Here is a 13,167-nt window from a genome sequence, read left to right on the forward strand (position 1 = left end):
ACATTTTCTTTCTCCGAAATAATAAGAGTCTTAATAAGTAACGTTTTTTAAGTTTTTATTAAGGATCATATTTTTAAATTTTTGACATGAAGACACTAATTAATTAACTAGGTACCAATTTTGGGCGTTACAAGGGTGCTAATCCTTCCTCGTACGTAACCGACTCCCGGATCCATTTTTCTAAAACTCGTAGGCCAAAGCTATTTTTTTAGGTGATCCAATCACACCTCAATAAAAGATTGGTGGCGACTCCCAATTTTTGTTTTTTTAAAGTCGACAACTAATTTTTGTTTTTTTCCAAAATAAAAGTTGGTTTCGACAGCTTGGCGACTCCGCTGGGGACTTTTTTAAAAAATAAGAGAGTCGAGCCACAAAGTTGATTAATTTTTGTCTTATGGTAGAGAAAATATTTTTTTTAAATCATGAGATCCTTTTGCATTCATTATTTTCTTGCTTAATTGATCTTTTAAGTGGGAGTGAGAAACTATTCCTTCGTGAGGTTTTCACCTCCGTATAGGATAGTGGATTGCTTTCGGAATACATCGGTACCTATGCCTTCGTGAGATTATCATCTCCGTATAGTCATAGGGAAAATCTGTTCTCTTGAACTGAACTTGATCTATATGAGCCTATAATGGGTGAAGATCGATGAGTCTGTTGGTTCGGGTACCTTACTTTAGAAACCAAACCACATATAGTGAACCTTAGGAACTTGCCCTGGGTAGAGCTATGCCAAACCCCTAGTGGTCACTCGAATAGGTTTTCTATTTATTCTTGCTTTAGCTTTGTACTAACATGTTTTCTTTTTGGTTGCGATTGCATTGCATTTTCATTATAAAAAAAGGTGTTGACTCACGTTCAGTTGCTAAATAAAGAGCTTGTCATAAGAAAATGAGTTTCTTGATAAAGTGGATGACAATATGGTTGTCCGAATATGGTCCAAGAAAACATGATAAGAGAAGGAGGATAGTTTAATGGAGGACTACATGACTATGGTTCCGTTGCCCAAGGATTCAAGATGACAAAGGTTATTCGAGAGCCGCTGAACTTTCTTAAAGAGAAGCCAACAAGCATCATGATGATGAGTAAGCAACGAGTTGCGACCCGGGTCGAGCAAAAAGGAGATAAAAGAGACGTCCTTTTTAAAGAGTTTATGAGATTTTCTTAGCGCTCGAATGAAGAAGAGGATAGAATGTTTCTGCCTATAAGGGCAAGGCCGTATAAATATCTATTTTATGTAAAGAGATTTGTTTTCTAATAAAGTTTTCTAAATCGAATTGAATCAGAATCAACGTCTCTTTATGCATTCATTACATGCATTCACATCACATGACATCATACACATTAAAGTCCACTAAAAGAGCCTAATCAATTAAAATTATTCCTCAGTTAACCTAGAAACCAACCTACCTACCAAACACCGCTACGGTACTCGATCAAAAACAAAAGACATGGACCAAAGGATGGAAAGGCTAGAACAGTTCCAAAAAGAAATACAAGGTCAGCTTCAGCAACAAATGAAGGAGCAGCTTGACAAGATTCAGCAAAATATGTTGGACAAAATGATAGAATCTCAAGGGAATATGATGGCTAAGTTGACTCAGTTGGTAACTGGAAGAATTGATAAAGGAAAAAGCTCTGTGCTTAATGTTGAAGAAGGAGACCGTGAGGGACCTGTTTATCCCTCAGGCTTTACCCTTCAGCATGTTGAAGTGTATCCGTACAAATTTTCTATCACCATCAAGCCCCAGCAGTTTCAGGACGGTGTTGTAACACCAATGAATTTTCAAGCAGGATCAGACTCTAACCCTGGAGACAACCTTGTTAATCCTGCTATCCCTGACTTCGACGAAATAGCTAAAAAAGAGAAAATGAAGGATGAACTGCCAAAACAACTAGAAGAAAAGTATAAATGGCTGGAAGGGAAATTTAGAGCAATGGAAAGTACTGAGAGCTACTATGGGATTGATGCTAAAGAATTAAGCTTGGTTCCGGATTTAGTACTCCCTTATAAATTCAAAATGCCTGAGTTTGAGAAGTATAATGGAACTAGTAGTCCTAAAGCCCATATTACTATATTTTGTAGGCGGATGACTAGGCATGTTAGTAATGACCAGTTGCTGATACATTGTTTCTAGGATAGCCTCACAAGGGCAGCGTCCAAGTGGTACAATCAATTGAGTCGTACCAAGATTAATTCATAGAGAGATTTAGCACAGGCATTCATAAAGCAGTACAATTATGTAACTGACATGCTACTTGATAGAATCACTCTACAAAACATGGAAAAGAAGCCCGGTGAAAGTTTTAGGCAATACGCACAGAGATGAAGGGAGGTCGCCGTCTAAGTTCAGCCACCGCTCCTAGAAAGGGAAATGACAATGCTATTCATAAATACATTGAAAGCTCCATTCATCACACATATGTTAGGGAGTGCCACAAAAAGATTTTCTGACATAATCATGAATGGTGAAATGATTGAAAGCACCATAAGGAGCGGAAAGATTGATGCTAGAGGAAATAATAGAAGGCAAGCCTCAAAAGAAAAAGAAAATGAGGTGAACAACATGAATACGTATAGCAAATCGATTGCTAATTAGCAGGGTTCATCAAGACAAGAATCATGTGTGAAGCAAGGTACTGAAAAACTCTAGTTCACGCCAATTCTAATGTCGTACAAGGAGCTGTATCAAAGCTTATTCAATGCGCATATTGTTTCTCCTTTACATGTGAAGCCTCCATAGCCTCCGTATCCCAAATGGTACGATGCAAGTTCACAATGTGATTATCATGCGGGAATTACGAGACACTCAATAGAGAATTGCATTACCTTCAAAAAGCTAGTTGAAAAATTCATCAACATGGGTATTGTCAAGTTGGATGGCTTATTTAATGCAGAAAATTCGCTACCCAATCATGATTGACAATGGGGTGAATGTAATATATGAGGAGATGTTGGGAAGTGTTCACATCAATGACATATAAGGAGACACAAATGAAAGGGGGACCTTGTTAGATATCCGCCCTTATAAATCTGGGAGTGTTTTAAGTAATTGAACTGCGGAAGAAATCCCTGTAATTTTTAGAGCTTATTTAGAGTAATGTTCAGAACATTTTTGTTGTTTTTAGCCTAAAAATGATAGAAATTCCTTTTTGAAATAAGCTCATGTCTGAACGTCATTATTCTAATAAAATACATCTTTGCATTCATTTTTGAGCCAATATTTTTTCATTCTTTTTGAAATAATTATTCTTTCATTATTTTGGATTTTCTTCCACATCATTCTTTCATTCATAATTATATTGTAGAAATAGTTATTCATAAATACATTCTTTTGTATATTATTTTATATTGGGTCTCCAGATATCAATAACATGAGTGACGCTGCTACAGGCTTAGAATTTCCTTTTGAGCGAGGTATGTGTTTAGAGAGATTTCATGACTTTGAAGATGACATAGATTGTAGCCTATTTTTGAACTTGTTAAGGATGGTAGAACAAGTCGAGAAACGGATCTTACCCTACAAAGAATCATTGGGATACATGACTTCTCCTTATATGGGGCATAAAGGTCATTTGGTCGATCTCGCCAAAAGAGTCTAACAGTCATTGATTAATCTTTGTGATCGTCAGTTACTTTACTAACTGAATGGAAGCTGCTTCATATGCCAATGTCACAAAGTCGACAGTTAGCAAATTCGTGAAAAATCATATGTCAATATGGAACGCCAAAAGGATCATATCTGACAATGTATTAAATTTGAACAACAGCATAATATCAAAAGTTCGCAGTCTGTTCACGATTAATGCCATATCGCCCAAAAAAATATGGCGCAAAAAAAACTCTGCCGGGGTAATGCCTTTCTCTTGGGCCCATCGCGGTTTTGCCTATTGAAGACAAAATTCTTTCTGAGTTTTTGAATCCAATTCCGATTGAAGAGGAATGTTCAAAGTTGTCCATCATGCTCAAATGCATCAAAAGCAAATGATGCAAGTTAAAAAAAAAAAGGTCCATCCTAGAGAATTCCTTGAGAGGGACCTGGTATTGAAGAAGATCGTTTCCATACAAAAAGAACTTCATCCCAAGCTGGGAAGGACCTTATGTGGAATGCCTTATTTGGAAAAGCGTCGATTTTGATCAAAAAGGATAACAAGGACATGCCTAATCCTATGAGTTCAGATTCAATCAAAAATATTTCAAAATATAAAAAAAAGTAAAAAAAAGAGAGAGAGAGAGAAAAGAAGAAAGAAAATGGAGAGGCCAAGGTGAAATCCCGCAAAGGGCGCCTTGAGACCAAAGGGGATTTGAGTTGAAAACCCGAAAAGGACGGCTCAAATATTGATCAGAATGGGGCATGAGGTGGTCAGAGCAGTTTAAATTTTGATCAGATTGGGGCATATGATGATCTTGAATCAACAGGAAAGGGTAGACAACATCTTGGGACATCGACAGAGTACTGTAGATCTCCTAAACACATATCAAACTCAAAAAGTTTGTATAGAGAAGTTCAAGTTGTGATATCTAGGGCATCCAATTTTTATATTGAATTTGCTATTTTTGGAATACTTCATTCTTTTCCAAGATACACATTCTCAATCAATTTCTTTGTTATCCTTATTTACTATTTTTTAATAATCTATTCCTTTCGAGCTATGCTCAGAACCAATTGTATTCTCATCCATTGTTATACCCTTTTTGCAAGCATGTTGCATTGGAATAATGATTAATGGACTAATAAAAATTTCACAAGGGAAGTTTGGCATATTACTCTAGAAGTTTCTAAATAATATAGGAACCTGAAACAGGACTATTGTTTAAAACGCACCATGTTTAAAGGTTGGAAATCTGAAAAGGAATAGTCTAAATTAGGACTTTCTCTTTGGATTTTGTTGTTAAAAACATTGATTGAACAAAATGATAAAGCTTAAATAAACAAGTAAGCAATGATCACCAGACAGTAGGAAGAGATTTCTTCAGAGAAGAAAGCATTTATTTATGCATGAGCATTTGGTACGATACCTTGGGAATGGTGTAAGGGACCAGAGAGATTTAGATCCTATATCCTTGAATTGTGATAGGAGAAGATCGAGAAAAAGCCATATATTCCTACCTTTGGGTTACAGTGGGAGGATAATGATACAAATTTTGCGCCCCAATGGATTGAACTTTGAGGTTTACAGTGGGGAGCAACCTGCCTAAATGTTTTTTTAGAAAAACCAGCCAAGCAAAAATGCGTTGTAGCACATCAGTGTTAAAGCTTTAATAAACTTCGAGCAATGACAACCTAAGTGGGATCATTCTCGGAAAAAAAATTTAAAAATTATGCATTCGTGCAAACACCATTCACACATGTCTAGTTAGGAGCATTTGATTCATTTTATGCCATCTTAATCATTAGGCATATTTAGATTCATTATACAGGTCATGTTCCCTAAAGAGCAGATCAGTGAAGATAACAGATCTGGCATTCCTGCACCGACAGCGAAGCAGATCGAAGACACTAGCCTTGCCTCCCTGGGTTGTAGCAGAGCAGGTTAAAAATAGCAGATCTTGCCTTCCTGCACCGACAGCGAAGCAGATCGAGGACACCAGCCTTGCCTCCCTGGGTTGCAGCGGAGCAAGTTAAAAATAGCAGATCTTGCCTTCCTGCACTGGCAGCGAAGCAGATCGAGGACACTAGCCCTGCCTCCCTGAGTTGCAGTGGAGCAGGTTAAAAATAGTAGATCTTGCCTTCCTACACCGACAGCGAAGCAGATCGAAGACACCAGCCCTGCCTCCCTAGGTTGTAGCGGAGCAGGTTAAAAATTGCAGATATTGCCTTCCTGCACCGACAGCGAAGCATATCGAAGACACCAGCCTTGCCTCACTGGGTTGTAGCGGAGCAAGTTAAAAATAACAGATATTGCCTTCCTACACCGACAGCGAAGCAGATCGAAGACACCAACCTTGCCTCCTTGGGTTGTAGTGGAGCAGGTTAAAAATAGCAGATCTTACTTTCTTGCACCGATAGTGAAGCAGATCGAAGACACCAGCCTTGCCTCCCTGGGTTGCAGCGGAGTAGGTTAAAAATAGCAGATCTTGCCTTCCTGCACCGACAGCGAAGCAGATCGAAGACACCAGTCTTGCCTCTCTGGGTTGTAGTAAAGCAGTTTAAAAATAACAGATCTTGTCTTCCTACACCGACAGCGAGGCAGATCGATGACCCCAGCCCTATCTCCCTGGACAACAGTGGAATAGGTTGAAGATTGTAAGTCTTATCTCCCTGGTCAGCAGTGGAATAGGTTGAAGATGGCGAATCTTATCTTCCTGAAGTTACAGTGGAACAAATTAAAGCCAATAATCATATCTCCCTAAAGTTGCAGTGGAGTGGATTAAAATCACATATCTTATCTCTCTGAAGTTGCAGAGAGCAGATCACATCGGGTCTTATCTCCCTGAAGTTGTAGTGGAGCAGACCCAAGAAAGCGAGTCTTATCTCCCTGAAGTTGCAGTGGAGCAGATTAAAGCCAATAATCCTATCTCCCTGAAGTCGCAGTGGAGCGAATTAAAATCACAAATCTTATCTCTCTGAAGTTGCAGAGAGCAGATCGCATCTAGTCTTATCTCCCTGAAGTTGCAGTGGAGTAGACTAAGTAAGCAAGCCTTATCCTCCTAAAGTTGTAGTGAGGAAGACTGAAGATGGTGAATCTTATCTCCCTGAAGTTGCAGTGGAGCAAATTAAAGCCAATAATCTTATCTCCCTGAAGTTGCAGTGGAGTGGATTAAAATCACAGATCTTATCTCTCTGAAGTTGCAGAGAGCAGATCGCATCGGGTCTTATCTCCCTGAAGTTGCAGTGGAGTAGACCCAAGAAAGCGAGTCTTATCTCCCTGAAGTTGCAGTGGACCAGACTCAAGAAATCAAGTCTTATCCCCTGAAATTGCAGTGGGGCAACTAAATAAACAAATCCCATCTCCCTAAAGTTGTAGTGGAGTGGATTAGAATCTCTCTGAAATTACAGTAGAGCAGATCGCATCAAATTCATCTTTAAAGTTGCAGCAGATCAAGTTGAAGCTATAAGTCTTATCTCCCTGGAATTGCAGTGGAGCAGATTAAAGATAGCAAATTTTGAAAAACTACAACGTGCAAATCCTATCTCCTTGGCATTGTAGTGGAGTAGGTTGAAGCACCAGTTCCTATACCTCTGAAGATGCAATAGGAAGGAATGAGGCTATTTGAAGAAGAAGAAGAGCGCTAAAGTCTAGCACGGCCAGGCAAAGTTGGTCATTTCTAAAGTCTTTGCTCCATTCTCGTTACACGATAATGAGCAAAGATGGGCAGTTGTAATAGGCTAATTTAGCCCGGGCTCATAAAAAAATAATAAACCCAAAATAATAAAACAAAGTCCAAAATTATATCATTTGGCCCGATCGGGATGGCCTATTACTTGAAAAGGTTGAAGGTCTATCTACAAGCTTGATGCATATGGAAACATAATCTTCAAGGATATGCAATCTTAGATATGATATGCAATCTTAGAAGATATGATTTTGTAATCTTAGAGATTTAATTTGTAGATACCTTTTAATATTAGCCGTTGATGTAATTAATCTGTACCGTTGGATTTGGGGAGGCTCAACTATAAATAGATATCTCTCCCTTCATTGCAAAGGACGGAAGTGGGGAGTAATAATAATTATTAAGAATATTTACTCAAATTTCTCTCTCTCTTACGTTCTTATTTTGTTGATTTGTGTATAATTTATTTATTGATTTGTATATTGTTGATTTCAAATCTCTTTTTCCCTTATTATTCATTTTCAAATTCATTATTTTCAAATTTTTTTACATTTTATTTGGCCTTATATATTTTTTATTTTATACTCTTTGTTTTAAATTCATTGGTCTTTGATTACTGATGCTATTTAATCCCCTATTTGTTATTTTAGTTTTTTTATTATTAAATTAATTATTTTAATATTATTAATACTATTATGTGGCATCATTAATCTTGTATCATTATTATTATTTTTTATTTTTTTTATTTTTTTATTCATGCGCATGCATCGTTTATATGTAATATATATTGTTTTATATATAGTATACGTATGCTTATATATATTTTATACATATGTTTTTGTTTTTATTTTACTTCCTAACTTTTATATACATATATATACTTTTATATTTAGTTTCAATTTTTTTTTACTTTTGTATATATGTACATGTATGTATTTATATATTTTTCTAATGAATATATATATACGCACATGTCTATGTTTTTTATTTGCTTAAATACAAACTTATATTTTCAACACATATGTTATAATATATATATGTATATTTTTATATTTTTCTTTATTTTCATAAATGCATTATATACATTTTGTTATAAATTTTATAGTCCAAAATTTTATATGTAAACCCATGTGTATGTCTTTTATTCTTTATAATTTCATGTATATATTTTGTACCTTTTTTTCTCTTTATATTTTTTTGTTTATTTCCTTCATTTGCTTATTGATTTATGTTTTCATTTATATTTTTGATTAACTAGGTACCAATTTTGGGCGTTACGAGTGTGCAAATCCTTCCTCGTACGTAACCGACTCCCAGATCCATTTTTCTAAAACTAGTAGGCCAAAGCTATTTTTTTAGGTGATTCAATCATATCTCAATAAAAAATTAGTGCGACTCCCAATTTTTGTTTTTTTAGAGTCGACAACTAATTTTTATTTTTTTCCAAAATAAAAGTTGGTTTCGACATGGATCTTTCAAAGCAACTTTCTTAATGGTAGCATCCCTGCTTCAATTAATGAAATGGAAACCTTGAGCTTTCTCGATCTTTCAAGTAATTGTTTATCAGGAACAATTCCCAGAAGCTTGCAGTGCTTGAGAAAATTAGCGATCTTAGATCTGTCAAAAAACAATCTATCAGGTGTTGTTTCCAGCTCTCTTTGAACATTGCCTTCTCTTATCTTTTTGAAATTGAGCAGTAACAATCTCTCTGGTGAGCTTTCTTCAGTCTTGCAGAACTGCTCTAGGTTGTTCTCCATTGATCTCGGAGAAAATCGATTTTCTGGCACCATTCCAGACTTAGTTTCAGCTCATCTGTTCAGTTTAACCTACTTGGCATTACGAGCCAACTTCTTGAGAGGCAACATTCCTGAACAACTCTGTGAATTTCCTTCTCTTCACATCATAGATCTTGCTCAAAACAAGTTATCAGGGACCATCCCCAAATGCTTGGGCAACTTGAAAACTTTTACTTACCTGGGTCCTTATTTCGATGAACTACCCTCAACTCTGCATATAGAATTCCGTGAGCATGTGGAGATTGTCTCAAAAGGTAGACAAACTGAATACACAAAGATAATTCCACTGCTCAATGTCATAGATCTATCGGCCAATGATTTAAAAGGAGAGATACCAGATCATATAACAAAGCTCTCAGCATTGTTCACTCTGAATTTGTCGTGGAACCATTTGAGTGGGAAGATACCGGAGAACATTGGGAACTTACAACGGTTGGAGAGTCTTGATCTCTCACACAACAATCTTTCAGGCCCAATTCCTCCTAGCATGATCTCAATGACTTTCTTGAACTATTTGAATCTGTCGTTCAACAAGTTATGGGGCCAAATCCCAACAGGTAACAGTTCCAAACTTTCAATGATCCTTGTATATATGAAGGAAACCCAGAGCTTTGCGGTCCTCCATTATCAAGCAGTTGTTCACCGCCGACCAATGGAGATGGAGAAGATGAAAATGGAGACTCAGAAGGTGAAGTGGAGAAGTTTGGGTTTTATATAAGCATGGGAATGGGATTCGCCATAGGATTTTGGGTTGTTTGTGGGAGTTTGGTAATAAAACAGTCATGGAGACGAGCCTATTTCAAATTTATTGATGAAATGAAAGATAGGGTGTATGTGTTCATTGCAGTGATGATAGCTGGTTGCAGGGAGAAGATGAGATGAGAAGCTTGATTTCAGGTGTGCTTTTCGCATTTCACTTTGCTTTTTATCTTTTATTTACATGTCAGTTTCTTTAGTTGTATTCGTGAGCTTGATGAAGTTGGGTGCATATCATATAATCCCAATTTTAGTTACATTATTTTATTTTAAATTTTATTGAAATATTTAGCTAGATTATTAAATGGGTATAACTTACATTAGGATCATCCTAAAATTTAAGGTTTTCAGGTACCAAAAAAATTTCACCACATCCTCAAAATTTTAAGACACAAAATTATTATTATACAAATTATTTTATAGACCCTTCTCACCATATTATTTATGGTCCTTTCCTAATTATTTAATGAATTTCAACAATTGCACCCTAAAATTATGTGTCAATCACATGAAAAAAATTGCACAAAAATTATTATTATTTTTTGAATTGGTTGCAAAAAAATAAAAAAAATATTACCTTATGAGAAAAAAAAAACAAAATGGTTAAAATTTATAAAAAGAAGAAAAATGTTTGTTTATAATTTAAAAAGTAATTTATTTAAAGTTAAAGGAGAAGATTTTAAATATAGATGAATATATAATAATATTTTATTATCTTTAAAATTTAATAACGTGACACTATTTTATTAATGTATAAAAACTATATTTTTAGGATAATCCTAATATAATTTATCCCATTCTTCTAGCAGTGCGACAATGTGAGTATTTAGTATATTAATAGTGTATTTTTTATTCCACAATCAATCTTAAAAATTTGATATGTGTTTTTCTAATATTATATTATATCTTTATAGAATATTTGTCAACTTCTAATCCTATTTGTAAAATCTAAAAACTTTATTGATAATATACCAAATATTTTTCATATATATAATATAAAAAATAAAAACTAAAAAGGAATGGATGTTATAATAATAATAACATAAATTAATAAAATCCTTAAATAAAAAGAAATAATCTTAAAATTTTGTGTTGTGCCGTCAACTCGAGTTCTAATGTTAAATCTTCGTGTAATCCGCATATTTATTCGTTTCTCGACACATTGAATAATAATACTTACATAGAAAATGATCTATTAAGATCTAAATTAAATAAAATTCATGTTTACAATTAATTAAAATAAATAATAAAAACATGTCAATTACACGCATGATCAAGAATTAAAATAAAGTTGATAGGATGTTGAATATGTAAATGATTTTTTTTATGTACATGTATGTGAATATGTATGATATTTTTATTTCTATTTTAGGTCGTGTTTTAATTATTATTTTTCGTGTTGCACTGCATTGTATTTGAATTCAGTTCAATGATATTTTACATGATTTGTTTTTAATAAAATTGTTTATGTAAGATATTAAAATGTTAAAAAAGTTTTGATTGAATTAAAAATATCATCCATATCTGTTATGTTTCATTGAGATAAATCTTTCTGATGTTCATAGTTGCCATTATCAACAGCGTCAGTTCATGGTGCATCTAAAAGATTAGATATGCACATCCATTTACAGCTCGATTTATGTTTCATACTTGATCGGTTTGTAAATTTTGTTTTGTTTATTTTTAAGGAATAATATTTGATGTATCAAGTCTCATGCACCATCATTGACTAATAATATGACGCACCATCATTAAATAAAATAAAAAATTATGGAGGACTTATAAATAAACACTAACAATTTTATTTAAACATAATTAAATACCAATTAATTATGTCTATTACAAATAAATATCAACAATTCTCCAGTTTAGGATTTGGGGTCTTGTGTTTATGATTTTAGTATTCATTTATAATTAATTACTATATTATATTTAAATAAATTTATTAATATTTATTTGTAAGTCCTCCACTCAATTTTGTTTTATTCAATGATGATACATCATGTTATTGTTTATTGATGATGCATGAAACTAATGCACTGATAATGCATCAAATATTATTTCTATTTTAACTGACATGTCGAAGATTTTGATCTATTTACTCAAAAAAAATTGTTCTTTATTTTAATGTTTAAATAATTCCTATTCACTTGCTTTATGAACCTATTTAAGATTTATACTTAAATCTACACAATTATTATGAATTTAATTTTATAGTTAAAAATTTAATTTAATAAAATTTAATTTAAAATTAACTTTAAATATTAAACAATTATAAAAAATATATATATCGAAAATTCCCTGGGTAAGCGGGGTGAAAATGGTAATATAATAAAAAATCATATTATAATACTAGTTTTTTTACCGGTGCGAATAGATATATTTTTAAATTATTATGATAGAAAATACAACATATATTGTATGTCCAAAATATAAAAAGATCAAATTTATGATCAGATTTATGCGTTATATATTTAATATATTATTTACCTAATGTCATATTTTTATATTCTCGAGAAAGGGTGATATAATATATAAAATATTTAATAACTAAAAATTGGTTCAGAAAGTAATAATCGAAAATATTAAAATATATGCAAATAATTTGATTAGATTATATATAATTTGAAGATATTATTTGCGAGGGATTTACCAAAAAAAGCCAAATTTTTTATAAAATTACCGAAATAGGCCGGTTTTTTAATTATTTACCGGACTGGGCCGTTTCCCCCAAAATCGCGCCACGTCGGAGCGATGTCAGGGGACGGGGCAGAAGATCGCGTCCACGTCAGCGCGACCTGCTGACGTGGACGCGACCTCCTGTCACTTAGCGCGGTATCGGGAACGCGATTTTGACCCTGATTTTTACACCTGGGTTTTATGGCTTTTAGGGTTTAGGGTGCAGGCTTTTTAGGAGTTAGGGGTCCAGGAAAATTTTTTTTCGAGTTGACGTTTCTGGTTAAATAGTGGGAAATCGCTTCTACTAGGATGCTATTTAAGAAGAAATTGTGAAATAGTGGCCTCGTGGACAAGATTTCGCTACAGTGGTCATGTGAGAAATAATTTTTTTTTTTATGTTTTCTGAGGAAATAGTATAAAATCGCTGATACCAGGATGCTATATGAGAAGAAATTGTGAAATCGCGCCCTCGTGGACGCGATTTCGCTACAATTGGTCATGTAGGAAATAATTTTTTTTTGACGTTTCTGAGCAAATAGTGTCAAATCGCGCCCTCGTGGATGCGATTTCGCTACAGTAGCAAGTTTGGGCTGAGGCTATAAATTAGGCAGAGAATTTTGTTAGAATGCATAACTCAAAGCAGAAACATTTTAGGTT

At 34.1% G+C, this 13,167-nt stretch overlaps 1 pseudogene; it reads left to right on the forward strand.

Moving 5' to 3' along the window:
- The first annotated feature begins 8,759 nt into the window (after window positions 1-8,759).
- On the forward strand, window positions 8,760-10,318 carry LOC107909834 (receptor-like protein EIX2; annotated as a pseudogene).
- The last annotated feature ends 2,849 nt before the right edge of the window (window positions 10,319-13,167 follow it).

This window comes from Gossypium hirsutum, chromosome D02 (genome assembly GCF_007990345.1).
Source record: "Gossypium hirsutum isolate 1008001.06 chromosome D02, Gossypium_hirsutum_v2.1, whole genome shotgun sequence".
Taxonomy (NCBI): domain Eukaryota; kingdom Viridiplantae; phylum Streptophyta; class Magnoliopsida; order Malvales; family Malvaceae; genus Gossypium; species Gossypium hirsutum.